This window comes from Athene noctua, chromosome 30, assembly GCF_965140245.1.
Source record: "Athene noctua chromosome 30, bAthNoc1.hap1.1, whole genome shotgun sequence".
Lineage (NCBI taxonomy): Eukaryota > Metazoa > Chordata > Aves > Strigiformes > Strigidae > Athene > Athene noctua.
Genome location: NC_134066.1, coordinates 330,632 through 351,386, shown reverse-complemented (window position 1 = coordinate 351,386; position 20,755 = coordinate 330,632).

The following is a 20,755-nucleotide window of genomic DNA, read 5'->3' as shown; positions in this document are numbered from 1 at the left end:
AGCGGTTCTCGTCCTCCGTGCTTGCTTTTTCTCAGAAAGAGCCGTGGTGTGCGTTTTCGCCGGAAAACGCGTTTTCGGCCGAAAACGTGTACGTTTGCACTTCCCCGCCACAGGGAAGCTGCTAGCCGGGAATTCTCTGCCTGGTTCTACCCGCTGCCCGGAACGCTACGCAGGGCAAAAGCGGTTCTCGTCCTCCGTGCTTGCTTTTTCTCAGAAAGAGCCGTGGTGTGCGTTTTCGCCGGAAAACGCGTTTTCGGCCGAAAACGTGTACGTTTGCACTTCCCCGCCACAGGGAAGCTGCTAGCCGGGAATTCTCTGCCTGGTTCTACCCGCTGCCCGGAACGCTACGCAGGGCAAAAGCGGTTCTCGTCCTCCGTGCTTGCTTTTTCTCAGAAAGAGCCGTGGTGTGCGTTTTCGCCGGAAAACGCGTTTTCGGCCGAAAACGTGTACGTTTGCACTTCCCCGCCACAGGGAAGCTGCTAGCCGGGAATTCTCTGCCTGGTTCTACCCGCTGCCCGGAACGCTACGCAGGGCAAAAGCGGTTCTCGTCCTCCGTGCTTGCTTTTTCTCAGAAAGAGCCGTGGTGTGCGTTTTCGCCGGAAAACGCGTTTTCGGCCGAAAACGTGTACGTTTGCACTTCCCCGCCACAGGGAAGCTGCTAGCCGGGAATTCTCTGCCTGGTTCTACCCGCTGCCCGGAACGCTACGCAGGGCAAAAGCGGTTCTCGTCCTCCGTGCTTGCTTTTTCTCAGAAAGAGCCGTGGTGTGCGTTTTCGCCGGAAAACGCGTTTTCGGCCGAAAACGTGTACGTTTGCACTTCCCCGCCACAGGGAAGCTGCTAGCCGGGAATTCTCTGCCTGGTTCTACCCGCTGCCCGGAACGCTACGCAGGGCAAAAGCGGTTCTCGTCCTCCGTGCTTGCTTTTTCTCAGAAAGAGCCGTGGTGTGCGTTTTCGCCGGAAAACGCGTTTTCGGCCGAAAACGTGTACGTTTGCACTTCCCCGCCACAGGGAAGCTGCTAGCCGGGAATTCTCTGCCTGGTTCTACCCGCTGCCCGGAACGCTACGCAGGGCAAAAGCGGTTCTCGTCCTCCGTGCTTGCTTTTTCTCAGAAAGAGCCGTGGTGTGCGTTTTCGCCGGAAAACGCGTTTTCGGCCGAAAACGTGTACGTTTGCACTTCCCCGCCACAGGGAAGCTGCTAGCCGGGAATTCTCTGCCTGGTTCTACCCGCTGCCCGGAACGCTACGCAGGGCAAAAGCGGTTCTCGTCCTCCGTGCTTGCTTTTTCTCAGAAAGAGCCGTGGTGTGCGTTTTCGCCGGAAAACGCGTTTTCGGCCGAAAACGTGTACGTTTGCACTTCCCCGCCACAGGGAAGCTGCTAGCCGGGAATTCTCTGCCTGGTTCTACCCGCTGCCCGGAACGCTACGCAGGGCAAAAGCGGTTCTCGTCCTCCGTGCTTGCTTTTTCTCAGAAAGAGCCGTGGTGTGCGTTTTCGCCGGAAAACGCGTTTTCGGCCGAAAACGTGTACGTTTGCACTTCCCCGCCACAGGGAAGCTGCTAGCCGGGAATTCTCTGCCTGGTTCTACCCGCTGCCCGGAACGCTACGCAGGGCAAAAGCGGTTCTCGTCCTCCGTGCTTGCTTTTTCTCAGAAAGAGCCGTGGTGTGCGTTTTCGCCGGAAAACGCGTTTTCGGCCGAAAACGTGTACGTTTGCACTTCCCCGCCACAGGGAAGCTGCTAGCCGGGAATTCTCTGCCTGGTTCTACCCGCTGCCCGGAACGCTACGCAGGGCAAAAGCGGTTCTCGTCCTCCGTGCTTGCTTTTTCTCAGAAAGAGCCGTGGTGTGCGTTTTCGCCGGAAAACGCGTTTTCGGCCGAAAACGTGTACGTTTGCACTTCCCCGCCACAGGGAAGCTGCTAGCCGGGAATTCTCTGCCTGGTTCTACCCGCTGCCCGGAACGCTACGCAGGGCAAAAGCGGTTCTCGTCCTCCGTGCTTGCTTTTTCTCAGAAAGAGCCGTGGTGTGCGTTTTCGCCGGAAAACGCGTTTTCGGCCGAAAACGTGTACGTTTGCACTTCCCCGCCACAGGGAAGCTGCTAGCCGGGAATTCTCTGCCTGGTTCTACCCGCTGCCCGGAACGCTACGCAGGGCAAAAGCGGTTCTCGTCCTCCGTGCTTGCTTTTTCTCAGAAAGAGCCGTGGTGTGCGTTTTCGCCGGAAAACGCGTTTTCGGCCGAAAACGTGTACGTTTGCACTTCCCCGCCACAGGGAAGCTGCTAGCCGGGAATTCTCTGCCTGGTTCTACCCGCTGCCCGGAACGCTACGCAGGGCAAAAGCGGTTCTCGTCCTCCGTGCTTGCTTTTTCTCAGAAAGAGCCGTGGTGTGCGTTTTCGCCGGAAAACGCGTTTTCGGCCGAAAACGTGTACGTTTGCACTTCCCCGCCACAGGGAAGCTGCTAGCCGGGAATTCTCTGCCTGGTTCTACCCGCTGCCCGGAACGCTACGCAGGGCAAAAGCGGTTCTCGTCCTCCGTGCTTGCTTTTTCTCAGAAAGAGCCGTGGTGTGCGTTTTCGCCGGAAAACGCGTTTTCGGCCGAAAACGTGTACGTTTGCACTTCCCCGCCACAGGGAAGCTGCTAGCCGGGAATTCTCTGCCTGGTTCTACCCGCTGCCCGGAACGCTACGCAGGGCAAAAGCGGTTCTCGTCCTCCGTGCTTGCTTTTTCTCAGAAAGAGCCGTGGTGTGCGTTTTCGCCGGAAAACGCGTTTTCGGCCGAAAACGTGTACGTTTGCACTTCCCCGCCACAGGGAAGCTGCTAGCCGGGAATTCTCTGCCTGGTTCTACCCGCTGCCCGGAACGCTACGCAGGGCAAAAGCGGTTCTCGTCCTCCGTGCTTGCTTTTTCTCAGAAAGAGCCGTGGTGTGCGTTTTCGCCGGAAAACGCGTTTTCGGCCGAAAACGTGTACGTTTGCACTTCCCCGCCACAGGGAAGCTGCTAGCCGGGAATTCTCTGCCTGGTTCTACCCGCTGCCCGGAACGCTACGCAGGGCAAAAGCGGTTCTCGTCCTCCGTGCTTGCTTTTTCTCAGAAAGAGCCGTGGTGTGCGTTTTCGCCGGAAAACGCGTTTTCGGCCGAAAACGTGTACGTTTGCACTTCCCCGCCACAGGGAAGCTGCTAGCCGGGAATTCTCTGCCTGGTTCTACCCGCTGCCCGGAACGCTACGCAGGGCAAAAGCGGTTCTCGTCCTCCGTGCTTGCTTTTTCTCAGAAAGAGCCGTGGTGTGCGTTTTCGCCGGAAAACGCGTTTTCGGCCGAAAACGTGTACGTTTGCACTTCCCCGCCACAGGGAAGCTGCTAGCCGGGAATTCTCTGCCTGGTTCTACCCGCTGCCCGGAACGCTACGCAGGGCAAAAGCGGTTCTCGTCCTCCGTGCTTGCTTTTTCTCAGAAAGAGCCGTGGTGTGCGTTTTCGCCGGAAAACGCGTTTTCGGCCGAAAACGTGTACGTTTGCACTTCCCCGCCACAGGGAAGCTGCTAGCCGGGAATTCTCTGCCTGGTTCTACCCGCTGCCCGGAACGCTACGCAGGGCAAAAGCGGTTCTCGTCCTCCGTGCTTGCTTTTTCTCAGAAATAGCCGTGGTGTGCGTTTTCGCCGGAAAACGCGTTTTCGGCCGAAAACGTGTACGTTTGCACTTCCCCGCCACAGGGAAGCTGCTAGCCGGGAATTCTCTGCCTGGTTCTACCCGCTGCCCGGAACGCTACGCAGGGCAAAAGCGGTTCTCGTCCTCCGTGCTTGCTTTTTCTCAGAAAGAGCCGTGGTGTGCGTTTTCGCCGGAAAACGCGTTTTCGGCCGAAAACGTGTACGTTTGCACTTCCCCGCCACAGGGAAGCTGCTAGCCGGGAATTCTCTGCCTGGTTCTACCCGCTGCCCGGAACGCTACGCAGGGCAAAAGCGGTTCTCGTCCTCCGTGCTTGCTTTTTCTCAGAAAGAGCCGTGGTGTGCGTTTTCGCCGGAAAACGCGTTTTCGGCCGAAAACGTGTACGTTTGCACTTCCCCGCCACAGGGAAGCTGCTAGCCGGGAATTCTCTGCCTGGTTCTACCCGCTGCCCGGAACGCTACGCAGGGCAAAAGCGGTTCTCGTCCTCCGTGCTTGCTTTTTCTCAGAAAGAGCCGTGGTGTGCGTTTTCGCCGGAAAACGCGTTTTCGGCCGAAAACGTGTACGTTTGCACTTCCCCGCCACAGGGAAGCTGCTAGCCGGGAATTCTCTGCCTGGTTCTACCCGCTGCCCGGAACGCTACGCAGGGCAAAAGCGGTTCTCGTCCTCCGTGCTTGCTTTTTCTCAGAAAGAGCCGTGGTGTGCGTTTTCGCCGGAAAACGCGTTTTCGGCCGAAAACGTGTACGTTTGCACTTCCCCGCCACAGGGAAGCTGCTAGCCGGGAATTCTCTGCCTGGTTCTACCCGCTGCCCGGAACGCTACGCAGGGCAAAAGCGGTTCTCGTCCTCCGTGCTTGCTTTTTCTCAGAAAGAGCCGTGGTGTGCGTTTTCGCCGGAAAACGCGTTTTCGGCCGAAAACGTGTACGTTTGCACTTCCCCGCCACAGGGAAGCTGCTAGCCGGGAATTCTCTGCCTGGTTCTACCCGCTGCCCGGAACGCTACGCAGGGCAAAAGCGGTTCTCGTCCTCCGTGCTTGCTTTTTCTCAGAAAGAGCCGTGGTGTGCGTTTTCGCCGGAAAACGCGTTTTCGGCCGAAAACGTGTACGTTTGCACTTCCCCGCCACAGGGAAGCTGCTAGCCGGGAATTCTCTGCCTGGTTCTACCCGCTGCCCGGAACGCTACGCAGGGCAAAAGCGGTTCTCGTCCTCCGTGCTTGCTTTTTCTCAGAAAGAGCCGTGGTGTGCGTTTTCGCCGGAAAACGCGTTTTCGGCCGAAAACGTGTACGTTTGCACTTCCCCGCCACAGGGAAGCTGCTAGCCGGGAATTCTCTGCCTGGTTCTACCCGCTGCCCGGAACGCTACGCAGGGCAAAAGCGGTTCTCGTCCTCCGTGCTTGCTTTTTCTCAGAAAGAGCCGTGGTGTGCGTTTTCGCCGGAAAACGCGTTTTCGGCCGAAAACGTGTACGTTTGCACTTCCCCGCCACAGGGAAGCTGCTAGCCGGGAATTCTCTGCCTGGTTCTACCCGCTGCCCGGAACGCTACGCAGGGCAAAAGCGGTTCTCGTCCTCCGTGCTTGCTTTTTCTCAGAAAGAGCCGTGGTGTGCGTTTTCGCCGGAAAACGCGTTTTCGGCCGAAAACGTGTACGTTTGCACTTCCCCGCCACAGGGAAGCTGCTAGCCGGGAATTCTCTGCCTGGTTCTACCCGCTGCCCGGAACGCTACGCAGGGCAAAAGCGGTTCTCGTCCTCCGTGCTTGCTTTTTCTCAGAAAGAGCCGTGGTGTGCGTTTTCGCCGGAAAACGCGTTTTCGGCCGAAAACGTGTACGTTTGCACTTCCCCGCCACAGGGAAGCTGCTAGCCGGGAATTCTCTGCCTGGTTCTACCCGCTGCCCGGAACGCTACGCAGGGCAAAAGCGGTTCTCGTCCTCCGTGCTTGCTTTTTCTCAGAAAGAGCCGTGGTGTGCGTTTTCGCCGGAAAACGCGTTTTCGGCCGAAAACGTGTACGTTTGCACTTCCCCGCCACAGGGAAGCTGCTAGCCGGGAATTCTCTGCCTGGTTCTACCCGCTGCCCGGAACGCTACGCAGGGCAAAAGCGGTTCTCGTCCTCCGTGCTTGCTTTTTCTCAGAAAGAGCCGTGGTGTGCGTTTTCGCCGGAAAACGCGTTTTCGGCCGAAAACGTGTACGTTTGCACTTCCCCGCCACAGGGAAGCTGCTAGCCGGGAATTCTCTGCCTGGTTCTACCCGCTGCCCGGAACGCTACGCAGGGCAAAAGCGGTTCTCGTCCTCCGTGCTTGCTTTTTCTCAGAAAGAGCCGTGGTGTGCGTTTTCGCCGGAAAACGCGTTTTCGGCCGAAAACGTGTACGTTTGCACTTCCCCGCCACAGGGAAGCTGCTAGCCGGGAATTCTCTGCCTGGTTCTACCCGCTGCCCGGAACGCTACGCAGGGCAAAAGCGGTTCTCGTCCTCCGTGCTTGCTTTTTCTCAGAAAGAGCCGTGGTGTGCGTTTTCGCCGGAAAACGCGTTTTCGGCCGAAAACGTGTACGTTTGCACTTCCCCGCCACAGGGAAGCTGCTAGCCGGGAATTCTCTGCCTGGTTCTACCCGCTGCCCGGAACGCTACGCAGGGCAAAAGCGGTTCTCGTCCTCCGTGCTTGCTTTTTCTCAGAAAGAGCCGTGGTGTGCGTTTTCGCCGGAAAACGCGTTTTCGGCCGAAAACGTGTACGTTTGCACTTCCCCGCCACAGGGAAGCTGCTAGCCGGGAATTCTCTGCCTGGTTCTACCCGCTGCCCGGAACGCTACGCAGGGCAAAAGCGGTTCTCGTCCTCCGTGCTTGCTTTTTCTCAGAAAGAGCCGTGGTGTGCGTTTTCGCCGGAAAACGCGTTTTCGGCCGAAAACGTGTACGTTTGCACTTCCCCGCCACAGGGAAGCTGCTAGCCGGGAATTCTCTGCCTGGTTCTACCCGCTGCCCGGAACGCTACGCAGGGCAAAAGCGGTTCTCGTCCTCCGTGCTTGCTTTTTCTCAGAAAGAGCCGTGGTGTGCGTTTTCGCCGGAAAACGCGTTTTCGGCCGAAAACGTGTACGTTTGCACTTCCCCGCCACAGGGAAGCTGCTAGCCGGGAATTCTCTGCCTGGTTCTACCCGCTGCCCGGAACGCTACGCAGGGCAAAAGCGGTTCTCGTCCTCCGTGCTTGCTTTTTCTCAGAAAGAGCCGTGGTGTGCGTTTTCGCCGGAAAACGCGTTTTCGGCCGAAAACGTGTACGTTTGCACTTCCCCGCCACAGGGAAGCTGCTAGCCGGGAATTCTCTGCCTGGTTCTACCCGCTGCCCGGAACGCTACGCAGGGCAAAAGCGGTTCTCGTCCTCCGTGCTTGCTTTTTCTCAGAAAGAGCCGTGGTGTGCGTTTTCGCCGGAAAACGCGTTTTCGGCCGAAAACGTGTACGTTTGCACTTCCCCGCCACAGGGAAGCTGCTAGCCGGGAATTCTCTGCCTGGTTCTACCCGCTGCCCGGAACGCTACGCAGGGCAAAAGCGGTTCTCGTCCTCCGTGCTTGCTTTTTCTCAGAAAGAGCCGTGGTGTGCGTTTTCGCCGGAAAACGCGTTTTCGGCCGAAAACGTGTACGTTTGCACTTCCCCGCCACAGGGAAGCTGCTAGCCGGGAATTCTCTGCCTGGTTCTACCCGCTGCCCGGAACGCTACGCAGGGCAAAAGCGGTTCTCGTCCTCCGTGCTTGCTTTTTCTCAGAAAGAGCCGTGGTGTGCGTTTTCGCCGGAAAACGCGTTTTCGGCCGAAAACGTGTACGTTTGCACTTCCCCGCCACAGGGAAGCTGCTAGCCGGGAATTCTCTGCCTGGTTCTACCCGCTGCCCGGAACGCTACGCAGGGCAAAAGCGGTTCTCGTCCTCCGTGCTTGCTTTTTCTCAGAAAGAGCCGTGGTGTGCGTTTTCGCCGGAAAACGCGTTTTCGGCCGAAAACGTGTACGTTTGCACTTCCCCGCCACAGGGAAGCTGCTAGCCGGGAATTCTCTGCCTGGTTCTACCCGCTGCCCGGAACGCTACGCAGGGCAAAAGCGGTTCTCGTCCTCCGTGCTTGCTTTTTCTCAGAAAGAGCCGTGGTGTGCGTTTTCGCCGGAAAACGCGTTTTCGGCCGAAAACGTGTACGTTTGCACTTCCCCGCCACAGGGAAGCTGCTAGCCGGGAATTCTCTGCCTGGTTCTACCCGCTGCCCGGAACGCTACGCAGGGCAAAAGCGGTTCTCGTCCTCCGTGCTTGCTTTTTCTCAGAAAGAGCCGTGGTGTGCGTTTTCGCCGGAAAACGCGTTTTCGGCCGAAAACGTGTACGTTTGCACTTCCCCGCCACAGGGAAGCTGCTAGCCGGGAATTCTCTGCCTGGTTCTACCCGCTGCCCGGAACGCTACGCAGGGCAAAAGCGGTTCTCGTCCTCCGTGCTTGCTTTTTCTCAGAAAGAGCCGTGGTGTGCGTTTTCGCCGGAAAACGCGTTTTCGGCCGAAAACGTGTACGTTTGCACTTCCCCGCCACAGGGAAGCTGCTAGCCGGGAATTCTCTGCCTGGTTCTACCCGCTGCCCGGAACGCTACGCAGGGCAAAAGCGGTTCTCGTCCTCCGTGCTTGCTTTTTCTCAGAAAGAGCCGTGGTGTGCGTTTTCGCCGGAAAACGCGTTTTCGGCCGAAAACGTGTACGTTTGCACTTCCCCGCCACAGGGAAGCTGCTAGCCGGGAATTCTCTGCCTGGTTCTACCCGCTGCCCGGAACGCTACGCAGGGCAAAAGCGGTTCTCGTCCTCCGTGCTTGCTTTTTCTCAGAAAGAGCCGTGGTGTGCGTTTTCGCCGGAAAACGCGTTTTCGGCCGAAAACGTGTACGTTTGCACTTCCCCGCCACAGGGAAGCTGCTAGCCGGGAATTCTCTGCCTGGTTCTACCCGCTGCCCGGAACGCTACGCAGGGCAAAAGCGGTTCTCGTCCTCCGTGCTTGCTTTTTCTCAGAAAGAGCCGTGGTGTGCGTTTTCGCCGGAAAACGCGTTTTCGGCCGAAAACGTGTACGTTTGCACTTCCCCGCCACAGGGAAGCTGCTAGCCGGGAATTCTCTGCCTGGTTCTACCCGCTGCCCGGAACGCTACGCAGGGCAAAAGCGGTTCTCGTCCTCCGTGCTTGCTTTTTCTCAGAAAGAGCCGTGGTGTGCGTTTTCGCCGGAAAACGCGTTTTCGGCCGAAAACGTGTACGTTTGCACTTCCCCGCCACAGGGAAGCTGCTAGCCGGGAATTCTCTGCCTGGTTCTACCCGCTGCCCGGAACGCTACGCAGGGCAAAAGCGGTTCTCGTCCTCCGTGCTTGCTTTTTCTCAGAAAGAGCCGTGGTGTGCGTTTTCGCCGGAAAACGCGTTTTCGGCCGAAAACGTGTACGTTTGCACTTCCCCGCCACAGGGAAGCTGCTAGCCGGGAATTCTCTGCCTGGTTCTACCCGCTGCCCGGAACGCTACGCAGGGCAAAAGCGGTTCTCGTCCTCCGTGCTTGCTTTTTCTCAGAAAGAGCCGTGGTGTGCGTTTTCGCCGGAAAACGCGTTTTCGGCCGAAAACGTGTACGTTTGCACTTCCCCGCCACAGGGAAGCTGCTAGCCGGGAATTCTCTGCCTGGTTCTACCCGCTGCCCGGAACGCTACGCAGGGCAAAAGCGGTTCTCGTCCTCCGTGCTTGCTTTTTCTCAGAAAGAGCCGTGGTGTGCGTTTTCGCCGGAAAACGCGTTTTCGGCCGAAAACGTGTACGTTTGCACTTCCCCGCCACAGGGAAGCTGCTAGCCGGGAATTCTCTGCCTGGTTCTACCCGCTGCCCGGAACGCTACGCAGGGCAAAAGCGGTTCTCGTCCTCCGTGCTTGCTTTTTCTCAGAAAGAGCCGTGGTGTGCGTTTTCGCCGGAAAACGCGTTTTCGGCCGAAAACGTGTACGTTTGCACTTCCCCGCCACAGGGAAGCTGCTAGCCGGGAATTCTCTGCCTGGTTCTACCCGCTGCCCGGAACGCTACGCAGGGCAAAAGCGGTTCTCGTCCTCCGTGCTTGCTTTTTCTCAGAAAGAGCCGTGGTGTGCGTTTTCGCCGGAAAACGCGTTTTCGGCCGAAAACGTGTACGTTTGCACTTCCCCGCCACAGGGAAGCTGCTAGCCGGGAATTCTCTGCCTGGTTCTACCCGCTGCCCGGAACGCTACGCAGGGCAAAAGCGGTTCTCGTCCTCCGTGCTTGCTTTTTCTCAGAAAGAGCCGTGGTGTGCGTTTTCGCCGGAAAACGCGTTTTCGGCCGAAAACGTGTACGTTTGCACTTCCCCGCCACAGGGAAGCTGCTAGCCGGGAATTCTCTGCCTGGTTCTACCCGCTGCCCGGAACGCTACGCAGGGCAAAAGCGGTTCTCGTCCTCCGTGCTTGCTTTTTCTCAGAAAGAGCCGTGGTGTGCGTTTTCGCCGGAAAACGCGTTTTCGGCCGAAAACGTGTACGTTTGCACTTCCCCGCCACAGGGAAGCTGCTAGCCGGGAATTCTCTGCCTGGTTCTACCCGCTGCCCGGAACGCTACGCAGGGCAAAAGCGGTTCTCGTCCTCCGTGCTTGCTTTTTCTCAGAAAGAGCCGTGGTGTGCGTTTTCGCCGGAAAACGCGTTTTCGGCCGAAAACGTGTACGTTTGCACTTCCCCGCCACAGGGAAGCTGCTAGCCGGGAATTCTCTGCCTGGTTCTACCCGCTGCCCGGAACGCTACGCAGGGCAAAAGCGGTTCTCGTCCTCCGTGCTTGCTTTTTCTCAGAAAGAGCCGTGGTGTGCGTTTTCGCCGGAAAACGCGTTTTCGGCCGAAAACGTGTACGTTTGCACTTCCCCGCCACAGGGAAGCTGCTAGCCGGGAATTCTCTGCCTGGTTCTACCCGCTGCCCGGAACGCTACGCAGGGCAAAAGCGGTTCTCGTCCTCCGTGCTTGCTTTTTCTCAGAAAGAGCCGTGGTGTGCGTTTTCGCCGGAAAACGCGTTTTCGGCCGAAAACGTGTACGTTTGCACTTCCCCGCCACAGGGAAGCTGCTAGCCGGGAATTCTCTGCCTGGTTCTACCCGCTGCCCGGAACGCTACGCAGGGCAAAAGCGGTTCTCGTCCTCCGTGCTTGCTTTTTCTCAGAAAGAGCCGTGGTGTGCGTTTTCGCCGGAAAACGCGTTTTCGGCCGAAAACGTGTACGTTTGCACTTCCCCGCCACAGGGAAGCTGCTAGCCGGGAATTCTCTGCCTGGTTCTACCCGCTGCCCGGAACGCTACGCAGGGCAAAAGCGGTTCTCGTCCTCCGTGCTTGCTTTTTCTCAGAAAGAGCCGTGGTGTGCGTTTTCGCCGGAAAACGCGTTTTCGGCCGAAAACGTGTACGTTTGCACTTCCCCGCCACAGGGAAGCTGCTAGCCGGGAATTCTCTGCCTGGTTCTACCCGCTGCCCGGAACGCTACGCAGGGCAAAAGCGGTTCTCGTCCTCCGTGCTTGCTTTTTCTCAGAAAGAGCCGTGGTGTGCGTTTTCGCCGGAAAACGCGTTTTCGGCCGAAAACGTGTACGTTTGCACTTCCCCGCCACAGGGAAGCTGCTAGCCGGGAATTCTCTGCCTGGTTCTACCCGCTGCCCGGAACGCTACGCAGGGCAAAAGCGGTTCTCGTCCTCCGTGCTTGCTTTTTCTCAGAAAGAGCCGTGGTGTGCGTTTTCGCCGGAAAACGCGTTTTCGGCCGAAAACGTGTACGTTTGCACTTCCCCGCCACAGGGAAGCTGCTAGCCGGGAATTCTCTGCCTGGTTCTACCCGCTGCCCGGAACGCTACGCAGGGCAAAAGCGGTTCTCGTCCTCCGTGCTTGCTTTTTCTCAGAAAGAGCCGTGGTGTGCGTTTTCGCCGGAAAACGCGTTTTCGGCCGAAAACGTGTACGTTTGCACTTCCCCGCCACAGGGAAGCTGCTAGCCGGGAATTCTCTGCCTGGTTCTACCCGCTGCCCGGAACGCTACGCAGGGCAAAAGCGGTTCTCGTCCTCCGTGCTTGCTTTTTCTCAGAAAGAGCCGTGGTGTGCGTTTTCGCCGGAAAACGCGTTTTCGGCCGAAAACGTGTACGTTTGCACTTCCCCGCCACAGGGAAGCTGCTAGCCGGGAATTCTCTGCCTGGTTCTACCCGCTGCCCGGAACGCTACGCAGGGCAAAAGCGGTTCTCGTCCTCCGTGCTTGCTTTTTCTCAGAAAGAGCCGTGGTGTGCGTTTTCGCCGGAAAACGCGTTTTCGGCCGAAAACGTGTACGTTTGCACTTCCCCGCCACAGGGAAGCTGCTAGCCGGGAATTCTCTGCCTGGTTCTACCCGCTGCCCGGAACGCTACGCAGGGCAAAAGCGGTTCTCGTCCTCCGTGCTTGCTTTTTCTCAGAAAGAGCCGTGGTGTGCGTTTTCGCCGGAAAACGCGTTTTCGGCCGAAAACGTGTACGTTTGCACTTCCCCGCCACAGGGAAGCTGCTAGCCGGGAATTCTCTGCCTGGTTCTACCCGCTGCCCGGAACGCTACGCAGGGCAAAAGCGGTTCTCGTCCTCCGTGCTTGCTTTTTCTCAGAAAGAGCCGTGGTGTGCGTTTTCGCCGGAAAACGCGTTTTCGGCCGAAAACGTGTACGTTTGCACTTCCCCGCCACAGGGAAGCTGCTAGCCGGGAATTCTCTGCCTGGTTCTACCCGCTGCCCGGAACGCTACGCAGGGCAAAAGCGGTTCTCGTCCTCCGTGCTTGCTTTTTCTCAGAAAGAGCCGTGGTGTGCGTTTTCGCCGGAAAACGCGTTTTCGGCCGAAAACGTGTACGTTTGCACTTCCCCGCCACAGGGAAGCTGCTAGCCGGGAATTCTCTGCCTGGTTCTACCCGCTGCCCGGAACGCTACGCAGGGCAAAAGCGGTTCTCGTCCTCCGTGCTTGCTTTTTCTCAGAAAGAGCCGTGGTGTGCGTTTTCGCCGGAAAACGCGTTTTCGGCCGAAAACGTGTACGTTTGCACTTCCCCGCCACAGGGAAGCTGCTAGCCGGGAATTCTCTGCCTGGTTCTACCCGCTGCCCGGAACGCTACGCAGGGCAAAAGCGGTTCTCGTCCTCCGTGCTTGCTTTTTCTCAGAAAGAGCCGTGGTGTGCGTTTTCGCCGGAAAACGCGTTTTCGGCCGAAAACGTGTACGTTTGCACTTCCCCGCCACAGGGAAGCTGCTAGCCGGGAATTCTCTGCCTGGTTCTACCCGCTGCCCGGAACGCTACGCAGGGCAAAAGCGGTTCTCGTCCTCCGTGCTTGCTTTTTCTCAGAAAGAGCCGTGGTGTGCGTTTTCGCCGGAAAACGCGTTTTCGGCCGAAAACGTGTACGTTTGCACTTCCCCGCCACAGGGAAGCTGCTAGCCGGGAATTCTCTGCCTGGTTCTACCCGCTGCCCGGAACGCTACGCAGGGCAAAAGCGGTTCTCGTCCTCCGTGCTTGCTTTTTCTCAGAAAGAGCCGTGGTGTGCGTTTTCGCCGGAAAACGCGTTTTCGGCCGAAAACGTGTACGTTTGCACTTCCCCGCCACAGGGAAGCTGCTAGCCGGGAATTCTCTGCCTGGTTCTACCCGCTGCCCGGAACGCTACGCAGGGCAAAAGCGGTTCTCGTCCTCCGTGCTTGCTTTTTCTCAGAAAGAGCCGTGGTGTGCGTTTTCGCCGGAAAACGCGTTTTCGGCCGAAAACGTGTACGTTTGCACTTCCCCGCCACAGGGAAGCTGCTAGCCGGGAATTCTCTGCCTGGTTCTACCCGCTGCCCGGAACGCTACGCAGGGCAAAAGCGGTTCTCGTCCTCCGTGCTTGCTTTTTCTCAGAAAGAGCCGTGGTGTGCGTTTTCGCCGGAAAACGCGTTTTCGGCCGAAAACGTGTACGTTTGCACTTCCCCGCCACAGGGAAGCTGCTAGCCGGGAATTCTCTGCCTGGTTCTACCCGCTGCCCGGAACGCTACGCAGGGCAAAAGCGGTTCTCGTCCTCCGTGCTTGCTTTTTCTCAGAAAGAGCCGTGGTGTGCGTTTTCGCCGGAAAACGCGTTTTCGGCCGAAAACGTGTACGTTTGCACTTCCCCGCCACAGGGAAGCTGCTAGCCGGGAATTCTCTGCCTGGTTCTACCCGCTGCCCGGAACGCTACGCAGGGCAAAAGCGGTTCTCGTCCTCCGTGCTTGCTTTTTCTCAGAAAGAGCCGTGGTGTGCGTTTTCGCCGGAAAACGCGTTTTCGGCCGAAAACGTGTACGTTTGCACTTCCCCGCCACAGGGAAGCTGCTAGCCGGGAATTCTCTGCCTGGTTCTACCCGCTGCCCGGAACGCTACGCAGGGCAAAAGCGGTTCTCGTCCTCCGTGCTTGCTTTTTCTCAGAAAGAGCCGTGGTGTGCGTTTTCGCCGGAAAACGCGTTTTCGGCCGAAAACGTGTACGTTTGCACTTCCCCGCCACAGGGAAGCTGCTAGCCGGGAATTCTCTGCCTGGTTCTACCCGCTGCCCGGAACGCTACGCAGGGCAAAAGCGGTTCTCGTCCTCCGTGCTTGCTTTTTCTCAGAAAGAGCCGTGGTGTGCGTTTTCGCCGGAAAACGCGTTTTCGGCCGAAAACGTGTACGTTTGCACTTCCCCGCCACAGGGAAGCTGCTAGCCGGGAATTCTCTGCCTGGTTCTACCCGCTGCCCGGAACGCTACGCAGGGCAAAAGCGGTTCTCGTCCTCCGTGCTTGCTTTTTCTCAGAAAGAGCCGTGGTGTGCGTTTTCGCCGGAAAACGCGTTTTCGGCCGAAAACGTGTACGTTTGCACTTCCCCGCCACAGGGAAGCTGCTAGCCGGGAATTCTCTGCCTGGTTCTACCCGCTGCCCGGAACGCTACGCAGGGCAAAAGCGGTTCTCGTCCTCCGTGCTTGCTTTTTCTCAGAAAGAGCCGTGGTGTGCGTTTTCGCCGGAAAACGCGTTTTCGGCCGAAAACGTGTACGTTTGCACTTCCCCGCCACAGGGAAGCTGCTAGCCGGGAATTCTCTGCCTGGTTCTACCCGCTGCCCGGAACGCTACGCAGGGCAAAAGCGGTTCTCGTCCTCCGTGCTTGCTTTTTCTCAGAAAGAGCCGTGGTGTGCGTTTTCGCCGGAAAACGCGTTTTCGGCCGAAAACGTGTACGTTTGCACTTCCCCGCCACAGGGAAGCTGCTAGCCGGGAATTCTCTGCCTGGTTCTACCCGCTGCCCGGAACGCTACGCAGGGCAAAAGCGGTTCTCGTCCTCCGTGCTTGCTTTTTCTCAGAAAGAGCCGTGGTGTGCGTTTTCGCCGGAAAACGCGTTTTCGGCCGAAAACGTGTACGTTTGCACTTCCCCGCCACAGGGAAGCTGCTAGCCGGGAATTCTCTGCCTGGTTCTACCCGCTGCCCGGAACGCTACGCAGGGCAAAAGCGGTTCTCGTCCTCCGTGCTTGCTTTTTCTCAGAAAGAGCCGTGGTGTGCGTTTTCGCCGGAAAACGCGTTTTCGGCCGAAAACGTGTACGTTTGCACTTCCCCGCCACAGGGAAGCTGCTAGCCGGGAATTCTCTGCCTGGTTCTACCCGCTGCCCGGAACGCTACGCAGGGCAAAAGCGGTTCTCGTCCTCCGTGCTTGCTTTTTCTCAGAAAGAGCCGTGGTGTGCGTTTTCGCCGGAAAACGCGTTTTCGGCCGAAAACGTGTACGTTTGCACTTCCCCGCCACAGGGAAGCTGCTAGCCGGGAATTCTCTGCCTGGTTCTACCCGCTGCCCGGAACGCTACGCAGGGCAAAAGCGGTTCTCGTCCTCCGTGCTTGCTTTTTCTCAGAAAGAGCCGTGGTGTGCGTTTTCGCCGGAAAACGCGTTTTCGGCCGAAAACGTGTACGTTTGCACTTCCCCGCCACAGGGAAGCTGCTAGCCGGGAATTCTCTGCCTGGTTCTACCCGCTGCCCGGAACGCTACGCAGGGCAAAAGCGGTTCTCGTCCTCCGTGCTTGCTTTTTCTCAGAAAGAGCCGTGGTGTGCGTTTTCGCCGGAAAACGCGTTTTCGGCCGAAAACGTGTACGTTTGCACTTCCCCGCCACAGGGAAGCTGCTAGCCGGGAATTCTCTGCCTGGTTCTACCCGCTGCCCGGAACGCTACGCAGGGCAAAAGCGGTTCTCGTCCTCCGTGCTTGCTTTTTCTCAGAAAGAGCCGTGGTGTGCGTTTTCGCCGGAAAACGCGTTTTCGGCCGAAAACGTGTACGTTTGCACTTCCCCGCCACAGGGAAGCTGCTAGCCGGGAATTCTCTGCCTGGTTCTACCCGCTGCCCGGAACGCTACGCAGGGCAAAAGCGGTTCTCGTCCTCCGTGCTTGCTTTTTCTCAGAAAGAGCCGTGGTGTGCGTTTTCGCCGGAAAACGCGTTTTCGGCCGAAAACGTGTACGTTTGCACTTCCCCGCCACAGGGAAGCTGCTAGCCGGGAATTCTCTGCCTGGTTCTACCCGCTGCCCGGAACGCTACGCAGGGCAAAAGCGGTTCTCGTCCTCCGTGCTTGCTTTTTCTCAGAAAGAGCCGTGGTGTGCGTTTTCGCCGGAAAACGCGTTTTCGGCCGAAAACGTGTACGTTTGCACTTCCCCGCCACAGGGAAGCTGCTAGCCGGGAATTCTCTGCCTGGTTCTACCCGCTGCCCGGAACGCTACGCAGGGCAAAAGCGGTTCTCGTCCTCCGTGCTTGCTTTTTCTCAGAAAGAGCCGTGGTGTGCGTTTTCGCCGGAAAACGCGTTTTCGGCCGAAAACGTGTACGTTTGCACTTCCCCGCCACAGGGAAGCTGCTAGCCGGGAATTCTCTGCCTGGTTCTACCCGCTGCCCGGAACGCTACGCAGGGCAAAAGCGGTTCTCGTCCTCCGTGCTTGCTTTTTCTCAGAAAGAGCCGTGGTGTGCGTTTTCGCCGGAAAACGCGTTTTCGGCCGAAAACGTGTACGTTTGCACTTCCCCGCCACAGGGAAGCTGCTAGCCGGGAATTCTCTGCCTGGTTCTACCCGCTGCCCGGAACGCTACGCAGGGCAAAAGCGGTTCTCGTCCTCCGTGCTTGCTTTTTCTCAGAAAGAGCCGTGGTGTGCGTTTTCGCCGGAAAACGCGTTTTCGGCCGAAAACGTGTACGTTTGCACTTCCCCGCCACAGGGAAGCTGCTAGCCGGGAATTCTCTGCCTGGTTCTACCCGCTGCCCGGAACGCTACGCAGGGCAAAAGCGGTTCTCGTCCTCCGTGCTTGCTTTTTCTCAGAAAGAGCCGTGGTGTGCGTTTTCGCCGGAAAACGCGTTTTCGGCCGAAAACGTGTACGTTTGCACTTCCCCGCCACAGGGAAGCTGCTAGCCGGGAATTCTCTGCCTGGTTCTACCCGCTGCCCGGAACGCTACGCAGGGCAAAAGCGGTTCTCGTCCTCCGTGCTTGCTTTTTCTCAGAAAGAGCCGTGGTGTGCGTTTTCGCCGGAAAACGCGTTTTCGGCCGAAAACGTGTACGTTTGCACTTCCCCGCCACAGGGAAGCTGCTAGCCGGGAATTCTCTGCCTGGTTCTACCCGCTGCCCGGAACGCTACGCAGGGCAAAAGCGGTTCTCGTCCTCCGTGCTTGCTTTTTCTCAGAAAGAGCCGTGGTGTGCGTTTTCGCCGGAAAACGCGTTTTCGGCCGAAAACGTGTACGTTTGCACTTCCCCGCCACAGGGAAGCTGCTAGCCGGGAATTCTCTGCCTGGTTCTACCCGCTGCCCGGAACGCTACGCAGGGCAAAAGCGGTTCTCGTCCTCCGTGCTTGCTTTTTCTCAGAAAGAGCCGTGGTGTGCGTTTTCGCCGGAAAACGCGTTTTCGGCCGAAAACGTGTACGTTTGCACTTCCCCGCCACAGGGAAGCTGCTAGCCGGGAATTCTCTGCCTGGTTCTACCCGCTGCCCGGAACGCTACGCAGGGCAAAAGCGGTTCTCGTCCTCCGTGCTTGCTTTTTCTCAGAAAGAGCCGTGGTGTGCGTTTTCGCCGGAAAACGCGTTTTCGGCCGAAAACGTGTACGTTTGCACTTCCCCGCCACAGGGAAGCTGCTAGCCGGGAATTCTCTGCCTGGTTCTACCCGCTGCCCGGAACGCTACGCAGGGCAAAAGCGGTTCTCGTCCTCCGTGCTTGCTTTTTCTCAGAAAGAGCCGTGGTGTGCGTTTTCGCCGGAAAACGCGTTTTCGGCCGAAAACGTGTACGTTTGCACTTCCCCGCCACAGGGAAGCTGCTAGCCGGGAATTCTCTGCCTGGTTCTACCCGCTGCCCGGAACGCTACGCAGGGCAAAAGCGGTTCTCGTCCTCCGTGCTTGCTTTTTCTCAGAAAGAGCCGTGGTGTGCGTTTTCGCCGGAAAACGCGTTTTCGGCCGAAAACGTGTACGTTTGCACTTCCCCGCCACAGGGAAGCTGCTAGCCGGGAATTCTCTGCCTGGTTCTACCCGCTGCCCGGAACGCTACGCAGGGCAAAAGCGGTTCTCGTCCTCCGTGCTTGCTTTTTCTCAGAAAGAGCCGTGGTGTGCGTTTTCGCCGGAAAACGCGTTTTCGGCCGAAAACGTGTACGTTTGCACTTCCCCGCCACAGGGAAGCTGCTAGCCGGGAATTCTCTGCCTGGTTCTACCCGCTGCCCGGAACGCTACGCAGGGCAAAAGCGGTTCTCGTCCTCCGTGCTTGCTTTTTCTCAGAAAGAGCCGTGGTGTGCGTTTTCGCCGGAAAACGCGTTTTCGGCCGAAAACGTGTACGTTTGCACTTCCCCGCCACAGGGAAGCTGCTAGCCGGGAATTCTCTGCCTGGTTCTACCCGCTGCCCGGAACGCTACGCAGGGCAAAAGCGGTTCTCGTCCTCCGTGCTTGCTTTTTCTCAGAAAGAGCCGTGGTGTGCGTTTTCGCCGGAAAACGCGTTTTCGGCCGAAAACGTGTACGTTTGCACTTCCCCGCCACAGGGAAGCTGCTAGCCGGGAATTCTCTGCCTGGTTCTACCCGCTGCCCGGAACGCTACGCAGGGCAAAAGCGGTTCTCGTCCTCCGTGCTTGCTTTTTCTCAGAAAGAGCCGTGGTGTGCGTTTTCGCCGGAAAACGCGTTTTCGGCCGAAAACGTGTACGTTTGCACTTCCCCGCCACAGGGAAGCTGCTAGCCGGGAATTCTCTGCCTGGTTCTACCCGCTGCCCGGAACGCTACGCAGGGCAAAAGCGGTTCTCGTCCTCCGTGCTTGCTTTTTCTCAGAAAGAGCCGTGGTGTGCGTTTTCGCCGGAAAACGCGTTTTCGGCCGAAAACGTGTACGTTTGCACTTCCCCGCCACAGGGAAGCTGCTAGCCGGGAATTCTCTGCCTGGTTCTACCCGCTGCCCGGAACGCTACGCAGGGCAAAAGCGGTTCTCGTCCTCCGTGCTTGCTTTTTCTCAGAAAGAGCCGTGGTGTGCGTTTTCGCCGGAAAACGCGTTTTCGGCCGAAAACGTGTACGTTTGCACTTCCCCGCCACAGGGAAGCTGCTAGCCGGGAATTCTCTGCCTGGTTCTACCCGCTGCCCGGAACGCTACGCAGGGCAAAAGCGGTTCTCGTCCTCCGTGCTTGCTTTTTCTCAGAAAGAGCCGTGGTGTGCGTTTTCGCCGGAAAACGCGTTTTCGGCCGAAAACGTGTACGTTTGCACTTCCCCGCCACAGGGAAGCTGCTAGCCGGGAATTCTCTGCCTGGTTCTACCCGCTGCCCGGAACGCTACGCAGGGCAAAAGCGGTTCTCGTCCTCCGTGCTTGCTTTTTCTCAGAAAGAGCCGTGGTGTGCGTTTTCGCCGGAAAACGCGTTTTCGGCCGAAAACGTGTACGTTTGCACTTCCCCGCCACAGGGAAGCTGCTAGCCGGGAATTCTCTGCCTGGTTCTACCCGCTGCCCGGAACGCTACGCAGGGCAAAAGCGGTTCTCGTCCTCCGTGCTTGCTTTTTCTCAGAAAGAGCCGTGGTGTGCGTTTTCGCCGGAAAACGCGTTTTCGGCCGAAAACGTGTACGTTTGCACTTCCCCGCCACAGGGAAGCTGCTAGCCGGGAATTCTCTGCCTGGTTCTACCCGCTGCCCGGAACGCTACGCAGGGCAAAAGCGGTTCTCGTCCTCCGTGCTTGCTTTTTCTCAGAAAGAGCCGTGGTGTGCGTTTTCGCCGGAAAACGCGTTTTCGGCCGAAAACGTGTACGTTTGCACTTCCCCGCCACAGGGAAGCTGCTAGCCGGGAATTCTCTGCCTGGTTCTACCCGCTGCCCGGAACGCTACGCAGGGCAAAAGCGGTTCTCGTCCTCCGTGCTTGCTTTTTCTCAGAAAGAGCCGTGGTGTGCGTTTTCGCCGGAAAACGCGTTTTCGGCCGAAAACGTGTACGTTTGCACTTCCCCGCCACAGGGAAGCTGCTAGCCGGGAATTCTCTGCCTGGTTCTACCCGCTGCCCGGAACGCTACGCAGGGCAAAAGCGGTTCTCGTCCTCCGTGCTTGCTTTTTCTCAGAAAGAGCCGTGGTGTGCGTTTTCGCCGGAAAACGCGTTTTCGGCCGAAAACGTGTACGTTTGCACTTCCCCGCCACAGGGAAGCTGCTAGCCGGGAATTCTCTGCCTGGTTCTACCCGCTGCCCGGAACGCTACGCAGGGCAAAAGCGGTTCTCGTCCTCCGTGCTTGCTTTTTCTCAGAAAGAGCCGTGGTGTGCGTTTTCGCCGGAAAACGCGTTTTCGGCCGAAAACGTGTACGTTTGCACTTCCCCGCCACAGGGAAGCTGCTAGCCGGGAATTCTCTGCCTGGTTCTACCCGCTGCCCGGAACGCTACGCAGGGCAAAAGCGGTTCTCGTCCTCCGTGCTTGCTTTTTCTCAGAAAGAGCCGTGGTGTGCGTTTTCGCCGGAAAACGCGTTTTCGGCCGAAAACGTGTACGTTTGCACTTCCCCGCCACAGGGAAGCTGCTAGCCGGGAATTCTCTGCCTGGTTCTACCCGCTGCCCGGAACGCTACGCAGGGCAAAAGCGGTTCTCGTCCTCCGTGCTTGCTTTTTCTCAGAAAGAGCCGTGGTGTGCGTTTTCGCCGGAAAACGCGTTTTCGGCCGAAAACGTGTACGTTTGCACTTCCCCGCCACAGGGAAGCTGCTAGCCGGGAATTCTCTGCCTGGTTCTACCCGCTGCCCGGAACGCTACG